At 37.1% G+C, this 18,754-nt stretch overlaps 1 protein-coding gene across 9 annotated transcripts in view; it reads left to right on the top strand.

Moving 5' to 3' along the window:
* The window catches only part of LRRC4C (leucine rich repeat containing 4C), a 1,396,296-nt gene that overhangs the window by 900,572 nt on the left and 476,970 nt on the right, over window positions 1-18,754 (top strand). The window lies entirely within an intron of this gene.

Below are 18,754 nucleotides of genomic sequence, written 5' to 3' on the forward strand. Positions count from 1 at the left end.
GAGAAAAAGTCAGAGAGAGAGAGAGAGAGAGAGAGAGAGAGAGAGAGAGAGAGAGAGAGAGAGAGAGAGAGAGAGAGAAGAGAGAGGAAAGAGAAGGAGAAGGGGAGAGAGAAAGAGACAGAGAGCAAAGGAGAGAGACAGACAGAGAGAGAAAGAGAAAGGGGGAAGAGGAAGAAGGGGAGAGAGAAAGAGACAGAGATCTGAGGAGAGAGACAGACAGAGAGAGACAGAGAGAAAAAGTCAGAGAGAGAGAGAGAGAGAGAGAGAGAGAGAGAGAGAGAGAGAGAGAGAGAGAGAGAGAGAGAGAGAGGAAAGAGAGGGAGAAGGGGAGAGAGAAAGAGACAGAGAGCAGAGGAGAGAGACAGAGAGAGAAAGAAAGGGGGAGAGGGAGATGGAGGATGGGGCAGAGGGATAGAGAAACTGAGACAGAGAGAGAGAGAGAAATGAGAGACAAACAGAGAAATGAGAGACACAGAAACAGAGATAGGGAGAGATCTATTATTTTAAGATTTACAAAGGAAATTACAAAATTATCTCCAATTAAGTATTACCATTATTCTCATTTGACAGGTGAGTAAATTGAGGTTGGGAGAGGTTAAGTGATTTGCCCAAGGTCACAATAATTGTTTAAAGCATGATTTGAACCCTGTTTTTTTTTTCTTTTTCTGGGTCCTGCATTCTATCTTTTCTATGACCTATCTGACTTGTGGAGTGACAGTTCTAAAGTTAGTCATACTTATTTTTAAGCTAATGGAAACCCTCAGTGTGATTTAAAAAAATCCTGCAAAAAGCAGACACAATCATGAGGGCTTCCATGAATGCTAGTAAATTAGAAGATGAAATAAGCAGCTATTCTTCCTGCCCCTTTGTAGACAGTTCAAAAGGAGATAAATCTTTAGTTAACAAATTAAAAAGGAACTTGGTTATCATTTCCTCCAATCCTCCCTTTTCCTATTTGAGGAAACTGAGTCCAGGAGAGATAAAATTTCAGTCACAGATATTTAAAGTTGAAAGGGACCATAGTGTCCATCTAGCCCAAGGATGCTTAATCTTTTATCTGTGTTATAGGCCCCTTTGCCAGTCTGATGAAGCCTGAAAAAAGCATAATAAATAATAAATGCATAAAATAAATGGGTTAGAAAGGAAACCAATTACTTTGAAATGGTTATCTATCTATATCTTAACAAATAAAAGACCTCTTGAAATATCTCCATGGGCTCCATGTTAAGAAGCATATCATTCTGTGAAGCAATGCTGATCTCACAGTTGACAACCTTTAAGATTTTTTTTTTTGCCATATCTCCCTATCCCCCTGCTCAGGGAAATTGATATCTAGGACATACAAAATAGCAAATCAGAAGACCTACATTTTGAACCCAAGTTCTCTGAATCAGGAATCCCTTTTTTTAAAAAAATAAAACTCCTGGAATTATATCAGCATGATCATTTTACTTGTAAAAGTCAGCTGTCACCACTTCTTTCCTCCAGTTCCCTCTTTTTCCTGGCCAAACATCCCCTGCTCCTCTTTTTTTTTTTTATAATTTCTCACAATTTACAAACTCAAAGTCCATCACAGCCTTATTAGCTTCCTCTACACCCTTGCCAATTTATCAATGCCCTTTCTAGAGCACCAAGCCCAGAACTGAACATAGAACACAAATCAGAGAATATATGGTCCAACTAGCAAATTCTATCACTCTTGAATCTCTGCCTTTCTCAATGTAGCCTGAAACTGTATTAACTTTCTTGGTTGCCATATTGTAAATTGACCAATGTTGAGCTTAGAGTTCATTAAAAACCTCTGATCATTTTTTATCCCCCAAACTGGTAAACTTGAATCTTTTAAAAGAAATAAATCACACGAGCCATATTTTGAACCCAAGTTCTCTGATTCCATATTCTTAGTATTCAGAGCTTGGCATGAGTCCTCAATTAGGCAACAGAGAACCATTCAGCCCCCAGTCTCTTAAAATGGAAAAAATAATCAGGGTTGCAAAAAATAGCTTCCTGGGGAAGTTTGTCTGAAAGAAGAGTGTTTCCGTCTTGGATAACTTTAGATAAAGCTTCTGTAGTTAATCATTCTGTATTTGAAAATTGGTGTGGGCTATTGTTCCTCTAATACATTTAGCTGTTCTACTCACCAGAGTACATTTTTCATGCCAAGCAAACAATAGTTTCAAACACTTGGGGGGGGAGGGAAGGGGAGGAGATTCAGAGAAGTGCTAAAGGAGGCCTAAATTTGATGCATGAAGGAGGTAAACAGTTTAGAACAATATCAACAGCTTTAGCTTGCACAATTATTCAGTGCGACCATATCTTTCAGGAAGTACAAGGTCATATTAAAATGGCGTTAAATGTAACTGAAATAGCTTGTCTTCCTAAAGGAGACAAGCTGATTCAAACAGAGGTAAATACAGGAACTTCTTTAACCACTTTGGAGCTGAATGCTGAGAGAATAGGTAGAAAGCAAATGTCTATTTATTTAATACATTCTGCAGTGAGAATACTATTTTTCCACGAGTCGATTCTTGAATTGGGCTCTTATCAATGCCCTAAATTTCATCAGCTGGAATTCTTTTTGAAGTACCATCCTATTCAGATTTTTGAAACTCAGGATTTGCCTTTTAATGGGGAAATCTGCATCTGGATTTCATTGTAAAGACAGAGGAACACAGTATCAGTAACTAAGTGATTCTCCAGAGAATCAGGTTGGTTCTTTGGGCAAACCACATATAGAACACAGAAGAATCAAATGACAGCAAGTTTATTTTTGTCATGAGAGATTGCAAATGTACATACATTTGGATAGAGGAAATATTTCTTAATATTGTCCTGGTCTATTCTCTTTCTTTAAAGATCTCAAAGTCCAGCTTTTTCATGAATGTGTGTAATCACAGTTGACAAAAAGAACCACACTAAAGCCATTTAACATTAAATCTTTTACCCATCATATTCTATTCAGGAACTTTATTTGGAAGGGACCTCAAAGGCTGACTTATTCAAGTTGAGTCTGAACAAGAATCCCATGGAAAGCATGGCTGACAATGTTTTCCAACTTCTGCTAGAATACCTCTAATGAATGGAATTATAGTGCTACTAATAATGGGTATTACTTAGCACCTTCTATGTGCCAGACACGGAGCAAAACATTAGGGCTTGAAAGAAAGGAAAAAGCCCTCAAAGAGCTTATTTCCTCATGATTTGGAACTTCTTATTCTAACCTTCCATTTTTTATGTGACCCTGAACCACTCAAAATATGCTTAATGAACTAGAAAGTATTCTATGTATTCTTGTAGACATTTACACCTTTGTTAATTATTTATTGAGCCTCACAATACTCTTATATGTGTGTGGTGGTCTTATCTACTGGTATTGTTTTCCTCATATTACAAATAAGAAATCTGAAAATGAGAATTGTTAACCAACTTGCCCATGGTCAGACTCCTACAAATTATCAGAGGCATAATTGAACCCTAGCCTTTGTAAATTTTAAAAATTACTATTCAATACTCCAAGTATTATATTTAATAATATTTATTAAATATTTAACTTAAAGCAAAGGGAAAGTAAAAAAGGCAAGAGCAACCTCAAGAGCTCCCCCAGCCTCCATGTGGAACAGAGAAAGCCCAGCCAAGCCAACCGAAACTAAAATCTCCAACCATGTCATGTACACCAAAGGGAAAAGGGAATTGTGGGAAATAGAGTCTGAGGTTCAAGATTCTAATTAACACACCTTCTAGAACCAAAGTTCATTGTATTTCAATTATATTGTGGAAAGATGACATTGTACTTTTGGATATCATTAATTAAAAGGAAGCTTTTTTTGTTTGATTTATCCCTGAAGCTTCCATCTTGTTCACTGTATGGCCTCCTCCAATACATGTAAAATAATCTACTCTGCTTTCCATATAAAACCCTTTCAAATACTTGTATCATTGGTTTTTTGGTTGCTCTAGGATTCTTTAAGTCTACCATCAAAGAGCGATGGCTGTGTTTCTTCATTGCCTTTTCCAATTTCTTTCATTTATTTGCCTTTCAAATACTTGAAGAGTTTTCGTGCTCCTCCTGCTTCGGATTGGTTTAACTTTCTCAAAACTAAACTCATCATTTCTCCTTCTAAATTAGTGCATTGTTTAGACTTACATATTCTTGTTGATGATAACAGCATATCTTTAATCACTCAGGGTTCGAACATAAGAGTCATGTTTAGTTAGTTCTCTCCACTCCCCATATCAGTTGTCAAGTGTTGTGGGTTCCACCTCTGTACTACCATTCACATTCAACCTCTTCCAACCATTCAAACAGGTACCACCTTCATTCAGTCATTCCTCACATCTCTACTGGGCAATTAAAATAGCTTAGTTGGTCATCTATTCCTTACTTGCTTCCAGAATGTTCTTCCTAAATTTCAAAGCTGATTGTTTAATGGCTCAAAAACTGTAAGCAACTATACCTAAGATAAAATACAAAGCTCTTAACCTGCTATTTATCATCCCCATAATCTGAGTCCAATATGCCTCTCCAGCTTTATTTCTCATTATTCCACTTCAAACACTCAATGGTCTAGTCAACTACCTCCTTATACTGATTAATCTTCTCCTATGTCCATGCATCAGCATCAACTTCCATCATATGCAGGATGTTCTCATCCTTCATCTCTCATCTTCATACTTCTTTTCTTCCTTTCAAGGCTCAACTGAGCTGCCACCTGATTTCCTTTCCCTCCTAGTGCTTCCATTTCTCCACTGAATGTCTTCTTCCTGCTTGAATTGTCTTCATACACTAGGATTTCTCCTTTGCACCCAGTAGTACATACATACATATAACATGCATGCATAGAATGTAAATTCCTTGAAGGTTGGGGCAGTGTTGTTTTTTTATTCCTGTAGCCTGAGCACATACCATGATGTTTTTAGCAACCTCAGTGTCTCATAAATGTTCACCTAATGAATGAAACAATCTGGAAGATGGAAAATGCAAGCATTGTACTGCACTGCTTTCAAATTTCTGCCTATTTGTTAAAGTCTGATATTTCAAGACCTTAACTTACATCCAAACATGTTGCAAGTACTTTGATGTTTATTATCCCTCCATCTCTTAAAGAGGAAAGCAAAGCGAGGTCAGAAGATTAAATTGGACACATCTCAATTCAACTACCAAATGCCAACTTCAAATGCTGACAAGCATTATAATCAAGCATCTGACCTACATCGTAAATGAACTAAGTACCCTTGAGCAACTAGCCCCTGATAGGATTTTTCTCGGATTTTATTTTTGATTAGAGACATGCCTGCTTAGTATTAGAAAGCTTTTGAGGAAGCCCCATAGTGCCAGTGGTATTCTTCACTACCAATTGAATTTGTTTATAGCACATGAATAATAAACTAGAATAATATATATTTATGTATAAATTATATATACACAAAACATATGCATTAATGATAATTAATATAGACATTATATAGATATAATATATAATATATACATTAATATTAAATAATATCTCTGTATATAATAAATAATAAATATTAGCTTTGAATCCAGCAGATTTTGGTTTGAGTAGAGGGAAAAAGGGATTATTTATTAAAAAGGTTGGACTGGATTATATTTAAAATACGGTTGCCAGGAATTTAATTTATTCCAAATAGATCTATTTATAATTTATTTACAAATTATAGAAAGAGTAAAGTAAGAAAATCAGAGAGAGGGTAGGGTAAGATATCTAGCCTAAGCACTAAGCAATTTGCTCCTGGCCTCTGGTTCAAAACCATTGCAGGGAGAGTTAGTCCTTAGCAGCCTTGGCAAAGCCGTTGACCTGGGGAAGTCTCTCTCAAGAGGTAGGTCTCTCTTGAGGCTAGGTGCTTTTTGTTTTTTTGTTTTCAGAAAATACAGGAAAGGAGTCAGCCTTTTCACTCAATATGTGTCAGTCCAAAGGAAGAGATTTAAATACAGCCTTACCAGGAACAGGGGTCTCAGGGCCAGTCAGCAGATTCTTCTCCATTCTCAACTCCAAAGAATGAAGAACTTACTCTCCCAGGAAGTTCAACTCCTAGTTGAACTCCAAGTAGAACTGCACTCAGGAAGTTGTAACTCCCTTTTAAAGACACTTTCTTTTGCATCACTTCCTCTTCCTTCCCCTAATTTTACATCTACCAATCACAGTTGAAGTTTTGCTTTAGGACTGCCCAGGGACAGTCAGTTTAATTCTGATGTAAACACAACATAAACACATGACCTTGGGTAAGTCATTGGCCACCCAAAGTCTTATTTTCACATTCATAAAATGGGCATAGTAAAATTTATACAGTTAATATTATGAAGCAGTAATGAGGGAAATAGTTTTGTAAATTATAAAGAGCTATAGTAATGGGAAATATGTTTACTACAGAAGCCTCATTGGAGTTGGTTGTAAGATATTACCACCCCATTTGCCACCTTCCCTTTGTTTTTGCTCTTCAAAAAAATGTTTTTTTTATTCAAATCTAGAGTGGATATTAGTACCAAAGGAGTCTCTATTCCCCAGCAGATATCCCGAATCCTTGGAAATAGGAAATAAGGATTAAGGCACACATAATACCTTTTAAGAGTTAAAGGAAATTTCAGTAAAGCAACAACAACATTTATTAGATATTGACTATATGCCAGACACTTGGGCTATAAATTAAAAGAAAGAGTCCCCTGATTTCAAAGAGCTTACCATTTAATGGGGAAAGACAACACACAAAATGAAACTAGAAAAGGGGAGAAAGCAGGAAGCCCAGCACAGGGGCATCTTGTTTCTGGCAGTACTCAGCTACAAATGATATTTCATCATGATTTTTCTCATCCTATATCTTTAAATGTCTTTTAAACTAATTATGTCCTTTGACTGACTTGTGAACATAAATGTATTAATGGAGGCTTTCCAACTAAGGGTTTTGAAAGAATGTAGAATTTTAGAGGGAAGGATATCAAAGGTGCTACGATTGTGGATCTTCTCATCATTTTTGTCATTACTATTATTGGTAGACATTGTTAAAATTAAAATAATATTCTCTCAGGATATTAAATGATATTTGATTATTGGTAGAAACATTCTAATTGAGACATAAAAGTAACCTCCTACCCACTTAGGTTTATTAAAGCCTCCTTACCCTTTACCATTGCTACCCTCCTTTACATTAGCAGACAAAATGTATTGATTTTTTTCTAATCATATTCCAGAAGTTTTCATAGGTTTATATGTGGAAAACTGTACTAAGGTAAAAAAGCTCTGAAATTAAAGTTAAAAGACCCAGTTTTTTCATTTATTGACTATACATCATAAGACAAGTCCTTTGATCTAAAATTTTAACTAGAAATATTTGGTACCCAGGGCAAATAGCACAAAATACTTCTTTAAATCAACTTTTCCAAACAAATTGTATTTTGTAGAGACCTTCTGAAAACAGCCTCATGATGGGAAGATGCTGATATACTCCTCTCTTCTGTGTGTGTGTGTGTGTGTGTGTGTGTGTGTGTATGTGTGTGTGTGTGTGTGTGTGTGTGTGTAAGGGGAAAAATAGGTAGGACACTAGAGTTATGAAACTTGAGACTTAGAAGGGACCTCAATAGACATCTAGTCCAACCAATGGAGAGTCAAAGACCTAGGAAGACAGACTCAAGAAACTTCCTCTATGCTATAGCCACCTTAAGGAACTCATTCTAGTAGCATCCTACTTTAACAAATTCTTCTAAGCTCAGTGCTAAAGGCAGACTCTTTTTGTTTGTTTGTTTGTTTGTTTGTTTGTTTGTTTTGTTTTGTTTTGTTTCCTTTTCCTTTCCTTTGTTCCCAAAAGAATATAAGTGCTCCTTCCTAGCTGTGTGAACCTGGACAAATCACCTCACCCCCATTGCCTAGCCCTTGTAAAAAATAGACTCGAATACAGGACTACAATCCCCACAAGCCTTTGCTCCACTTCACCAAAATGCTTTGTAATCTCACAGAAATTCTCAGGTGGGCCGAGATCGAGAAGGTATTTAACCTGTTGGCAAAGGTTTTTGGGTCTCTTTCTGGACTTCCGTTTTGGAGCAGACATGGCTCTTTCCATAATGTAGGTGAGGTCTTGTCTAGGCCTCTGGCCTAGGCACGTTTTCCTTATCCTGTATTTTCTTTAATCCTTAATCCTTAATAAACCTCTAAAAATATAATACTCCTTGCAGAGAGAAACTAATTTCTACCTGCCTCACCTGCCTCAGTCTCCCCATATCTCCCTGAATTTTAATCTTTACACCCTCAACACTCACTCTTCTACCTTAGAACCAATAAACAGTATTAATTGTAAGGTGGGGTGAAGTGGTTTAGAAAAAAAGGATTAATGCTATCAACATTATCCAAATTAAAGTGGTATAGAATGATCATAATTACTTAACCCTAGTTATAATTTTGATATCATGTCTTTAAGACTCAGTTGTCTCATGACTAAAATGGGAATTTTAACACACTGCATGTTTTACCTTATAGGTGTAAAAATTAAATTAGTCTCCAGTAATGAAAATATTATATTTTACGAGGTTTAGTAATGATTATTAGAAATAAAGGAATAAGGAAATACAAAATAAGAACACCACGTGACCATGGCTGATTAGCCAATTTAGAATCCCTGCTCTTAGCTTACTTACTACATCATTTTCAAAGGCAGGAAGAGAATAGAGGTAAGCATTACTGCCAGTTAAATACTAATTGTGATCTCACCCACCTGTAGACTTAGTTGAAATTACAGGGAATTCTGGGAAATACCAAGGACTTCTGGGAATTGAAGTCTAGGGTTCAAAATCTCCATATTTAGATTTCCCCTGAGACCCAAGGAAGACTAGTCTCTCTGATGGGTCTTGTAAATATACCAACTTTGAAATTACAATAATTTGAGGAAAAGAGGAAAAGAGAACAAAACCAATAATAGCTAGGTGCATTGACAAAAAGCCAGTTAGGGGGCAGTCCTCTTTGGCATGAGTATACATACAAAACAAATGTTCGATCAACCTTCAGTTCAATCAACTGCACCCCATGGTTCATTCTGGATCTTCCTGTAGTAGCTTGTGGTCTGTGGAGGCATCTTCATGGTGTCTTCTCCAAACAGTTGACTTTCTGGATTTGGAGCTGTATCATGTTTCTTAACCTATAATTACTCTCAAAAGGAATTTAAACTTTGCAATTTAAAATAATAATAATAATTATACATAGGTTACTTAAAAATTGACCATGAAATACTCTGTGAATGTGAACAATCATTAGATAACCAGCCTGTGCATATTTCCTAGGACTTGATTTTGTTTGTACAACTTCTAGTTATTTCCCTGTACTTCTTAAAGTGGGACTCAAAATCCTTCTTTTCCATACTTATATTTCCACAAAAATTGAAATAATTTTTAAAGGTTCCTGCATATATGACTTATTTATGGACTATAGATTAATTGGTAAGGTTTACAAATTTCTCAGAGTTCTTAAGATCACTGCACTATCTCTTTTTGCTACTCTTTTTTTTTTTTTTTTTTTACTTTTTTTTTTTTAATATATTTTATTTGGTCATTTCCAAGCATTATTCGTTAAAGACATAGATCATTTTCTTTTCCTCCCCCCCCCCAACCCCCCATAGCCGACGCGTAAGTCCACTGGGCATTAGATGTTTTCTTGATTTGAACCCATTGCTTTGTTGATAGTATTTGCATTAGAGTGTTCATTTAGAGTCTATCCTCTGTCATGTCCCCTCAATCTTTGTATTCAGGCAGTTGCTTTTTCTCGGTGTTTCCACTCCCATAGTTTATCCTTTGCTTATGAATGGTGTTTTTTTCTCCTGGGTCCCTGCAAGTTGTTCAGGGACATTACACCACCACTAATGGAGAAGTCCATTACGTTCGATGATACCACAGTGTGTTTGTCTCTGTGTACAATGTTCTCCTGGTTCTGCTCCTCTCGCTCTGCATCACTTCCTGGAGGTTGTTCCAGTCTCCATGGAACTTCTCCACTTTATTATTCCTTTTAGCACAATAGTACTCCATCACCAACATATACCACAGTTTGTTCAGCCATTCCCCAATTGATGGGCATCCCCTCATTTTCCAGTTTTGGGCCACCACAAAGAGCGCAGCTATGAATATTTTTGTACAAGTCTTTGTGTCCATTATCTCTTTGGGGTACAGACCCAGCAGTGCTATGGCTGGGTCAAAGGGTAGATATTCTTTTGTCGCCCTTTGGGCATAGTTCCAAATTGCCCTCCAGAATGGTTGGATCAGTTCACAGCTCCACCAGCAATGAATTAATGTCCCTACTTTGCCACATCCCCTCCAGCATTCATTACTTTCCTTTGCTGTTATGTTAGCCAATCTGCTAGGTGTGAGGTGATACCTCAGAGTTGTTTTGATTTGCATCTCTCTGATTATAAGAGATGTAGAACACTTCTTCATGTGCTTGTTAATAGTTTTGATTTCTTTATCTGAGAACTGCCTATCCATTTCCCTTGCCCATTTATCAATTGGAGAATGGCTTGATTTTGTGTACAATTGATTTAGCTCTTTATAAATATGAGTAATTAAACCTTTGTCAGAGGTTTCTATGAAGATTTTTTCCCAATTTGTTGTTTCCCTTCTGATTTTAGTTATATTGGTTTTGTTTGTACAAAAGCTTTTTAGTTTGATGTAGTCAAAATTATTTATTTTACATTTTGTGATTCTTTCTATATCTTGCTTGGTTTTAAAGCCTTTCCCCTCCCAAAGGTCTGACATGTATACTATTCTGTGTTTACCCAATTTACTTATGGTTTCCTTCTTTATGTTTAAGTCACTCACCCATTTTGAATTTATCTTGGTGTAGGGTGTGAGGTGTTGATCTATTCCTAGTCTCTCCCACACTGTCTTCCAATTTTCCCAGCAGTTTTTATGAAATAGTGGATTTTTGTCCCAAAAGCTGGGATCTTTGGGTTTATCGTATACTGTCTTGCTGAGGTCGCTTTCCCCCAGTCTATTCCACTGATCTTCCTTTCTATTTCTTAGCCAGTACCAAATTGTTTTGATGACTGCTGCTTTGTAATATAGTTTTAGGTCAGGGACTGCAAGGCCCCCATCATATGTGTTTTTTTTCATTATTTCCCTGGATATCCTTGATCTTTTGTTCTTCCAAATGAACTTTGTTATGGTTTTTTCTAAATCAGTGAAGAAGTATTTTGGTAGTTCAATGGGTATGGCACTAAATAGATAAATAGGTTTGGGTAGGATGGTCATTTTTATTATATTGGCTCGTCCTATCCATGAGCAGTTAATGTTTTTCCATTTGTTCAAGTCTAGTTTTAGTTGTGTGGCGAGTGTTTTGTAGTTGTGTTCATATAGTTCCTGTGTTTGTCTTGGGAGGTAGATTCCTAGGTATTTTATTTTGTCTAAGGTGATTTTGAATGGGATTTCTCTTTCTAGTTCTTGCTGCTGAGCTGTGTTGGAGATATATAGAAAAGCTGATGATTTATGTGGGTTTATTTTGTATCCTGCAACTTTGCTAAAGTTGTTGATTATTTCAATTAGCTTTTTGGTTGAATCTCTAGGATTCTTTAAGTAGACCATCATGTCATCCGCAAAGAGTGATAACTTGATCTCCTCCTTGCCTATTTTGATGCCTTCAATTCCTTTATCTTCTCTAATTGCTACTGCTAGTGTTTCTAGTACAATGTCAAATAGTAGAGGTGATAATGGGCATCCTTGTTTCACTCCTGATCTTATTGGGAATGCATCTAGTTTATCCCCATTGCAGATGATATTAGCTGTTGGTTTTAGATATATACTGTTTATTATTTTTAGGAATGACCCTTCTATTCCTATGCTTTCTAGTGTTTTTAATAGGAATGGGTGTTGTATTTTATCAAAGGCTTTTTCTGCATCTATTGAAATAATCATGTGATTCTTGCTAGTTTGCTTGTTGATGTGGTCAATTATGTGGATGGTTTTCCTAATGTTGAACCAGCCCTGCATCCCTGGTATGAATCCTACTTGATCATGGTGAATGATCCTTCTGATCACTTGCTGGAGTCTTTTTGCTAGTATCCTATTTAAGATTTTTGCATCTATATTCATTAGGGAGATTGGCCTATAGTTTTCTTTCTCTGTTTTTGACCTGCCTGGTTTTGGAATCAGTACCATGTTTGTGTCGTAAAAGGAGTTTGGTAGAACTCCCTCTTTGCTTATTATGTCAAATAGTTTGTAAAGTATTGGGATTAACTGTTCTCTGAATGTTTGATAGAATTCACAGGTGAATCCATCAGGCCCTGGGGACTTTTTCTTAGGAAGTTCTTTGATGGCTTGTTGGATTTCAATTTCTGATATGGGATTATTTAGGAATTCTATTTCCTCTTCTGTTAGTCTAGGCAGTTTGTATTTTTGTATATATTCATCCATTTCTCCTAAATTGGTGTATTTATTGCCATATAATTGGGCAAAGTAATTTCTAATGATTGCCTTAATTTCCTCCTCATTGGAGGTGCTGTCCCCCTTTTCATCTTTAATGCTGTGAATTTGCTTTTCTTCCTTCCTTTTTTTAACTAGATTGACCAGTACCTTGTCTATTTTGTTTGTTTTTTCAAAGTACCAGCTTCTTGTCTCATTTATTAAATCAATAGTTCTATCACTTTCGATTTTATTAATTTCTCCCTTAATTTTTAGGATTTCTAATTTGGTTTTCTGCTGGGGGTTTTTAATTTGATCGCTTTCCAGTTTTTTCATTTGCATTTCCAATTGATTGATCTCTGCTCTCCCTTGTTTGTTAATATAAGCATTCAGGGATATGAATTTACCTCTGATTACCGCTTTGGCTGCATCCCAAAAGGTTTGGAAGGATGTTTCGCCATTGTCATTTTCCTCGATGAAATTATTAATTGTTTCTATGATTTCTTCTTTAACTAAACGGTTTTGGAGTATCATATTGTTTAATTTCCAATTGGTTTTAGATTTGGTTTTCCATGTACCATTACTAATCATTATTTTTATTGCCTTGTGATCTGAGAAGGCTGCATTCATTATTTCTGCTTTTCTGCATTTGTGTGCTATGTTTCTGTGACCTAATGTATGGTCAATTTTTGTGAATGTGCCATGTGGTGCTGAGAAGAAGGTGTATTCCTTTTTATCCCTATTTATTTTTCTCCATATGTCTATTAATTCTAATTTTTCTAAGATTTCATTCACTTCTTTTACCTCTTTCTTATTTATTTTTTGATTTGATTTATCTAAATTTGATAATGGTTGGTTTAAGTCTCCCACTAGTATGGTTTTATTGTCTATTTCTTCCTTCAATTCTCCTAGTTTCTCCATTAGAAATTTGGGTGCTATATTATTTGGTGCATACATATTGATTAATGATATTTCCTCATTGTCTATAGTCCCTTTTAACAAAATATAATTACCTTCCCTATCCCTTTTGATCAGGTCTATTTTTGCATTGGCTTTATCAGATATCATGATTACCACTCCTGCCTTCTTTCTATCAGTTGAAGCCCAGAAGGTCTTACTCCATCCTTTAATTCTGACCTTGTGGGTGTCAACCCGCCTCATGTGTGTTTCTTGAAGACAACATATGGTAGGGTTTTGGATTCTAATCCATTCTGCTATTCGTCTACGTTTTATGGGTGAGTTCATCCCATTCACGTTCAAAGTTATGATTGTCATTTGTGGACTCCCTGGCATTTTGATTGCCTTCCCTAATTCTAACCTTTTCTTCTTCGGCTCTACCTTTTAGTCCAGTGATTTACTTTGAAACAGTCCCCCTTGTCCCCTCCCTTGATGTTTCCCTTTTTAGTCCCTCCCTTTTTGTTCCCTCCCCCTCCCCCCTCTCTTACCCTCCCTTTTTGTTCTCCCTCTCCCCCTCCCCCCCTTGGTTTTCCCTTCTCCTTACCCTTGTTGGGTAAGATAGAATTCAAGATCCCAATGGATCTGGAGGTTTTTCCCTCTCAGAGCTGATTTCCCTGAGATTGAGGTTTAAGTAACCCCCCCCCTCTCTTCCTCTCCTTCTTATAGGAGTTTTCTTCCCCTCCCCTTCCCATGTGAATCTTTGTGTGAGAATGATTATTCTATTTGGTCTTTCTTTACCCCCTATTTATACATTACATTTTCCCCACATGTTAGTATACATAGGTTGATATAAATGTAGTCCTTATAGAAGAGAGTTTGAGTAAAAGAAGAAGATAACATTTTCCCCTTTCCTTAATATTTACCTTTTCAGGTATTCCTTGCTCTTTGATTTTCGGTATCAAACTTTCCACAGAGCTCTGGTCTTTTCTTTGCAAAAAGTTGGAAGTCTTCTATTTTGTTGAATGCCCATACTTTCCCTTGGAAGTATATAGTCAGTTTTGCTGGGTAGCTGATTCTTGGTTGGAGACCCAGCTCTCTTGCCTTTCTGAAGATCATGTTCCATGCCTTACGATCATTCAGAGTAGAACTTGCAAGGTCTTGGGTGACCCTGATTGGCATTCCTTTATATCTAAATTGTCTTTTTCTGGCTTCCTGTAGGATTTTTTCTTTTGTTTGATAGCTTTGGAATTTGGCAATTACATTCCTGGGAGTTGTCTTTTGGGGGTTTAGTGTAGAAGGTGTTCTGTGAGCTCTGTCAGTGGCTGTATTGCCCCCTTGTTCTAGAATCTCTGGGCAATTTTCTTTGATTATATCTTGTATCACCATGTCCAGTTTGGTGTTTATTTCTGGCTTATCTGGGAGTCCAATTATTCTTAAATTATCCCTTCTCCCCCTATTTTCCAGATCTATCACCTTGTCGGTGAGGTATTTTATGTTCTCTTCTAATTTCTTGGTATTTTGGCTTTGCTTTATTGATTCTTGCTCTTTTACACGATCGTTGTCTTCCAGCTGCCTGATTCTGGCCTTTAAAGCCTGGTTTTCTTTTACAGTTTGGTCAAACTGGTTTTGTAGATGCGTGAATTTCTTTTGCATTATTTCCAACTTTTCCTCCCAGAAGGCTTCCATCTTTTTGGTCATTTCTGATTCAAATTCTTCATAGGTTTGTGGAGAGTTTCCATTTCCTTTGGAAGGTTTTGGAGCATTTTCTTTTATATTATCTTCTGTCTGCTCTGTATTTTGTATTTTGGCTCCATAGAATGTGTCCAAAGTCGCCCCTTTCTTCTTATTTTTCTTGGTATTTTGGGGCTTCTGTGGTTCTGTGGAGTTTGTCATCTCTGAATGTGGAGGATTAGTTTTTCTTGTCTCTTTCTGGTGTTCAGAGGCAGTCCTGGGCAGATAGTTCTATGGGCTTTCCCTGGGTTAAACTGAATATGCCTCACTGGAACTGGAATGGAAGGGTCGGACCACGAGGCCACACTCTCCCCCCGGCTCGCTTTCCGGAAGTTGCCTTCAGAATCGCTGGCCGTGAGGCTGTTTCATCGGCCTGCGGGGGGATGGGCTGCAGCTAGCCCAAGCTCCGGGCAAGGACTTTCACTGAGACTTGGATAGCAGGATCCAGCCCGTGAGGCTGTCTTGCCCGCCCTGAGGGTTGCTGTTGTTTTGACCAGCTCTCTGCAGCGGAGGCCCCAGGCAGTAACTTTCACCGGGACCGACAGGCTCTTTGCAGTGGAGGCCCCAGGCAGTAACTTTCACCCGGACTGGGACTTGGGTAGAAGACCCTGAGGGTTGTTGTTCCTCAGACCCTGCTCTCTGAGCCCGGCGCGGCTGCCGCTTCCGGGAGCCTTGGACTCTGCGCTCCTACCCCTGAGGTCCGAGGGATCTCGGGTTCTGGCTTTTAAGGGGAGCCGTACCTTTTGAACTGGGTCCAGGTCCAGGAGGAGGGTTCCCAGGGTCTGTGCTGTTGATCGTTTTGAATTTCGGCGCCTTAGGAGCTTATCGTTTGAGATTGGTCGGGAAGGGTTTTCCGGAGATCTGAGCTTTAGCTTTCTCTAAGCCGCCATCTTAACCGGAAGTCTTTTTGCTACTCTTTTACTACTCTTTGCTCAGAATTTGTTCTAAAGTTAGCATTTTCAGGAGACACCCTGAGCCCTGATATAGTGAAACTCTTGGACATACATTTCTTTGTTTCCTTTTCTTTTTCCTCCCTAACCCCTGCTGGGAAAGAATTTCCCTAAAAGCCTACAATAGTGAACTAAACACTGTGGTATCTGATGGGCACAGCTGTTCCATGACAGGAACTTAGGCTAGCAATTCCTACTTCCAATTTTGTTATCAATTACAGAATTACATCTGGATCTCTGATTCACTACCATTGTGTTACTGAGACCTGAATGGTTCATTGTAACAAGATATAGGAAGTAGGGATTGGGAAAAAAGAAGAGTCAAGGATAACTGTGTATTCCATCTTTACGTAATAGGGATAGTTATGATACCATCAACAGAGATGGAGTCAGGAGAGGGTAGGTGGTTGTGTAGGGAAGATGATGAGTCAGGCTATAAACACTGAATCATAGAAGACAGAACTGGAAAACACCTTAGGAATGAAAATTCTTCTTTTTTTCATTTGATTGATGGAGAAACTACCGAATAGAAAGTATAAGGGTCTTGCCAATGGTTAAATTAATGGTATGTTCCAGAGATGAGATTTAAAGTGAGATCCTTCAACTCTAAATGGATGGTTCTTTTCATGATATCATCAATATATTTCATTTGAGTTATAGACTTGTCATTTCAGTTAGAGATGTCCAAAAGTCATTGGAAATAATACAAGTGAAATTCAGAATCAGTCATAGGTCTGAATTTAACATTTGAGGTAAGTTAACAAAGAAAATATTTACCGTAGGCATCAACAAATCATTGATAGGTGATTGTTACTTGTGGTGTGATTTTTTGTTGGCAAGGGAAATGATGCTGAGTTACATCTAACACATTTCAGTCTAAGAAAAATTATTTGGGTAATTTGTATGGATCATCAGGGACATCATGGGGTGGAAAGAAGTAAAAACAAGGCAGTATGTGGTGGGGCTCATCTATGGATCATATGAAGCAGTCATTATTTGTCAATGTTAAAAGGGTTTGAGAATGGACATGTGGGTATTAGGCAGAGAGAGATTTATACATACATCCCATTATATATATATGTAAATATATAAACATAAATATATACATATATATGCATACTCACATACATACACAAACACGAAATGGTTTCATAAATAAGGAATTGAATTAAAGGAAATCAGTGAGCCAGAAGCCAAACAATAGAAAAGATAGAAAGAATAGACAGACAGACAGACAGACAGACAGACAGACAGGTAGGTAGATAGATAGATAGATAGATAGATAGATAGATAGATAGATAGATAGATAGATAGATAGACAGGCAGATAGATGGATAGATAGATAGATAGACAGACAGACAGACAGACAGACAGACAGACAGACAGACAGACAGACAGACAGATAGATAGATAGATAGATAGATAGATAGATAGATAGATAGATAGGCAGGCAGATAGATGGATAGATAGATAGATAGATATACAGGCAGATAGATGGATAGATAGATAGATAGATATACAGGCAGATAGATGGATAGATAGATAGATAGATAGACAGACAGACAGACAGACAGACAGACAGAGAGACAGATAGATAGATAGATAGATAGATAGATAGATAGATAGATAGATAGATAGATAGATAGATGGATAGATGATAGATAGGTAGATGACAGACAGATACATAGATACATAGATTCAGAGACAGATATATAGATGATAAAATATAGATATAAAGATATCTAGATTAATAATAGATAACACTACTATTACAATTATACTGAGGATTAAAGTTACAATGATGCCAACATAAATTGCTTTGATAACTAGTGTTTGAAGGTCACAAATTTCGGATATGTCCGTTTGAGAGGTTAGGGAGGCAAAGTGATATAAGCAGGAGCTAATATAATTTCTATCTCTGGGAATCTCCAAACATGTTCCAGAAATCTGTAATAGGGATTAATGAATCAGGATAATAAAGCTCTGTCCATAGCTTATTTAGTCAATCATTAAAAAATACATGTCAAAAGATGAAAAAAAAATATTTGGTGAATATACCCCAGGAAGACTACATAGCCTAGCCAGGCAAAAACAGGAGACGGTTCCAGAATCAAGGAATTTAAAGGAGTCAGTGAGCCAAAAGCCAAGGTTTGTGATTCCAATTGCTACTTATTGGACCTGCTAATAAGCTTAGTTAAAGGACTGATGAATAAAATGTGGAGAGTTGACAGAGTATCTTCTTCAGGTCAGAGCAATTAAAAAACCAGAGTCCAGATGAGTGGCTGCTAATCAGTAAAGCTGTGTTACCCTCTTTCTACATCTTTATGGTGATCTTTCATCTGCTCTCACTTTCTTCCTTCTTCATAAAATTAAAAACACAAACATATTTTCAAGGTCATAAGCCATTGGCTTTACTGCTACCAAAGCATGGAGATAAAGATAAATTGGAAGAAAATAAAAGATCTGTGACTGACTATTTCTTTGTGTTCTAGGCATTTTTGTTTTTAAATTTCATTTAATTGAAGGAAAATAAATCCATAAATGAAGGCTGGGGTAAGTCGAAACTTTCAGTGGTGGCTCAGTTTTGATGTCTGTCCTCATATAGTTCCTATTTCATGATTAAATGAAGAAATCCTTACACTGATTAGATGTTTATATATCTACAGTAAAATTTTTGGATATTATTGTTCATGGTGGTCAGAAGGTATGTCCTTATGATCAGAATTCCCATTGATGCTACTCACTACAGGAATATGTTTAGATATAGATGCTTGCATACTGTGGATAGTTATAA

This window comes from Monodelphis domestica, chromosome 6, assembly GCF_027887165.1.
Source record: "Monodelphis domestica isolate mMonDom1 chromosome 6, mMonDom1.pri, whole genome shotgun sequence".
In the NCBI taxonomy this organism is placed as follows: Eukaryota; Metazoa; Chordata; class Mammalia; order Didelphimorphia; family Didelphidae; genus Monodelphis; species Monodelphis domestica.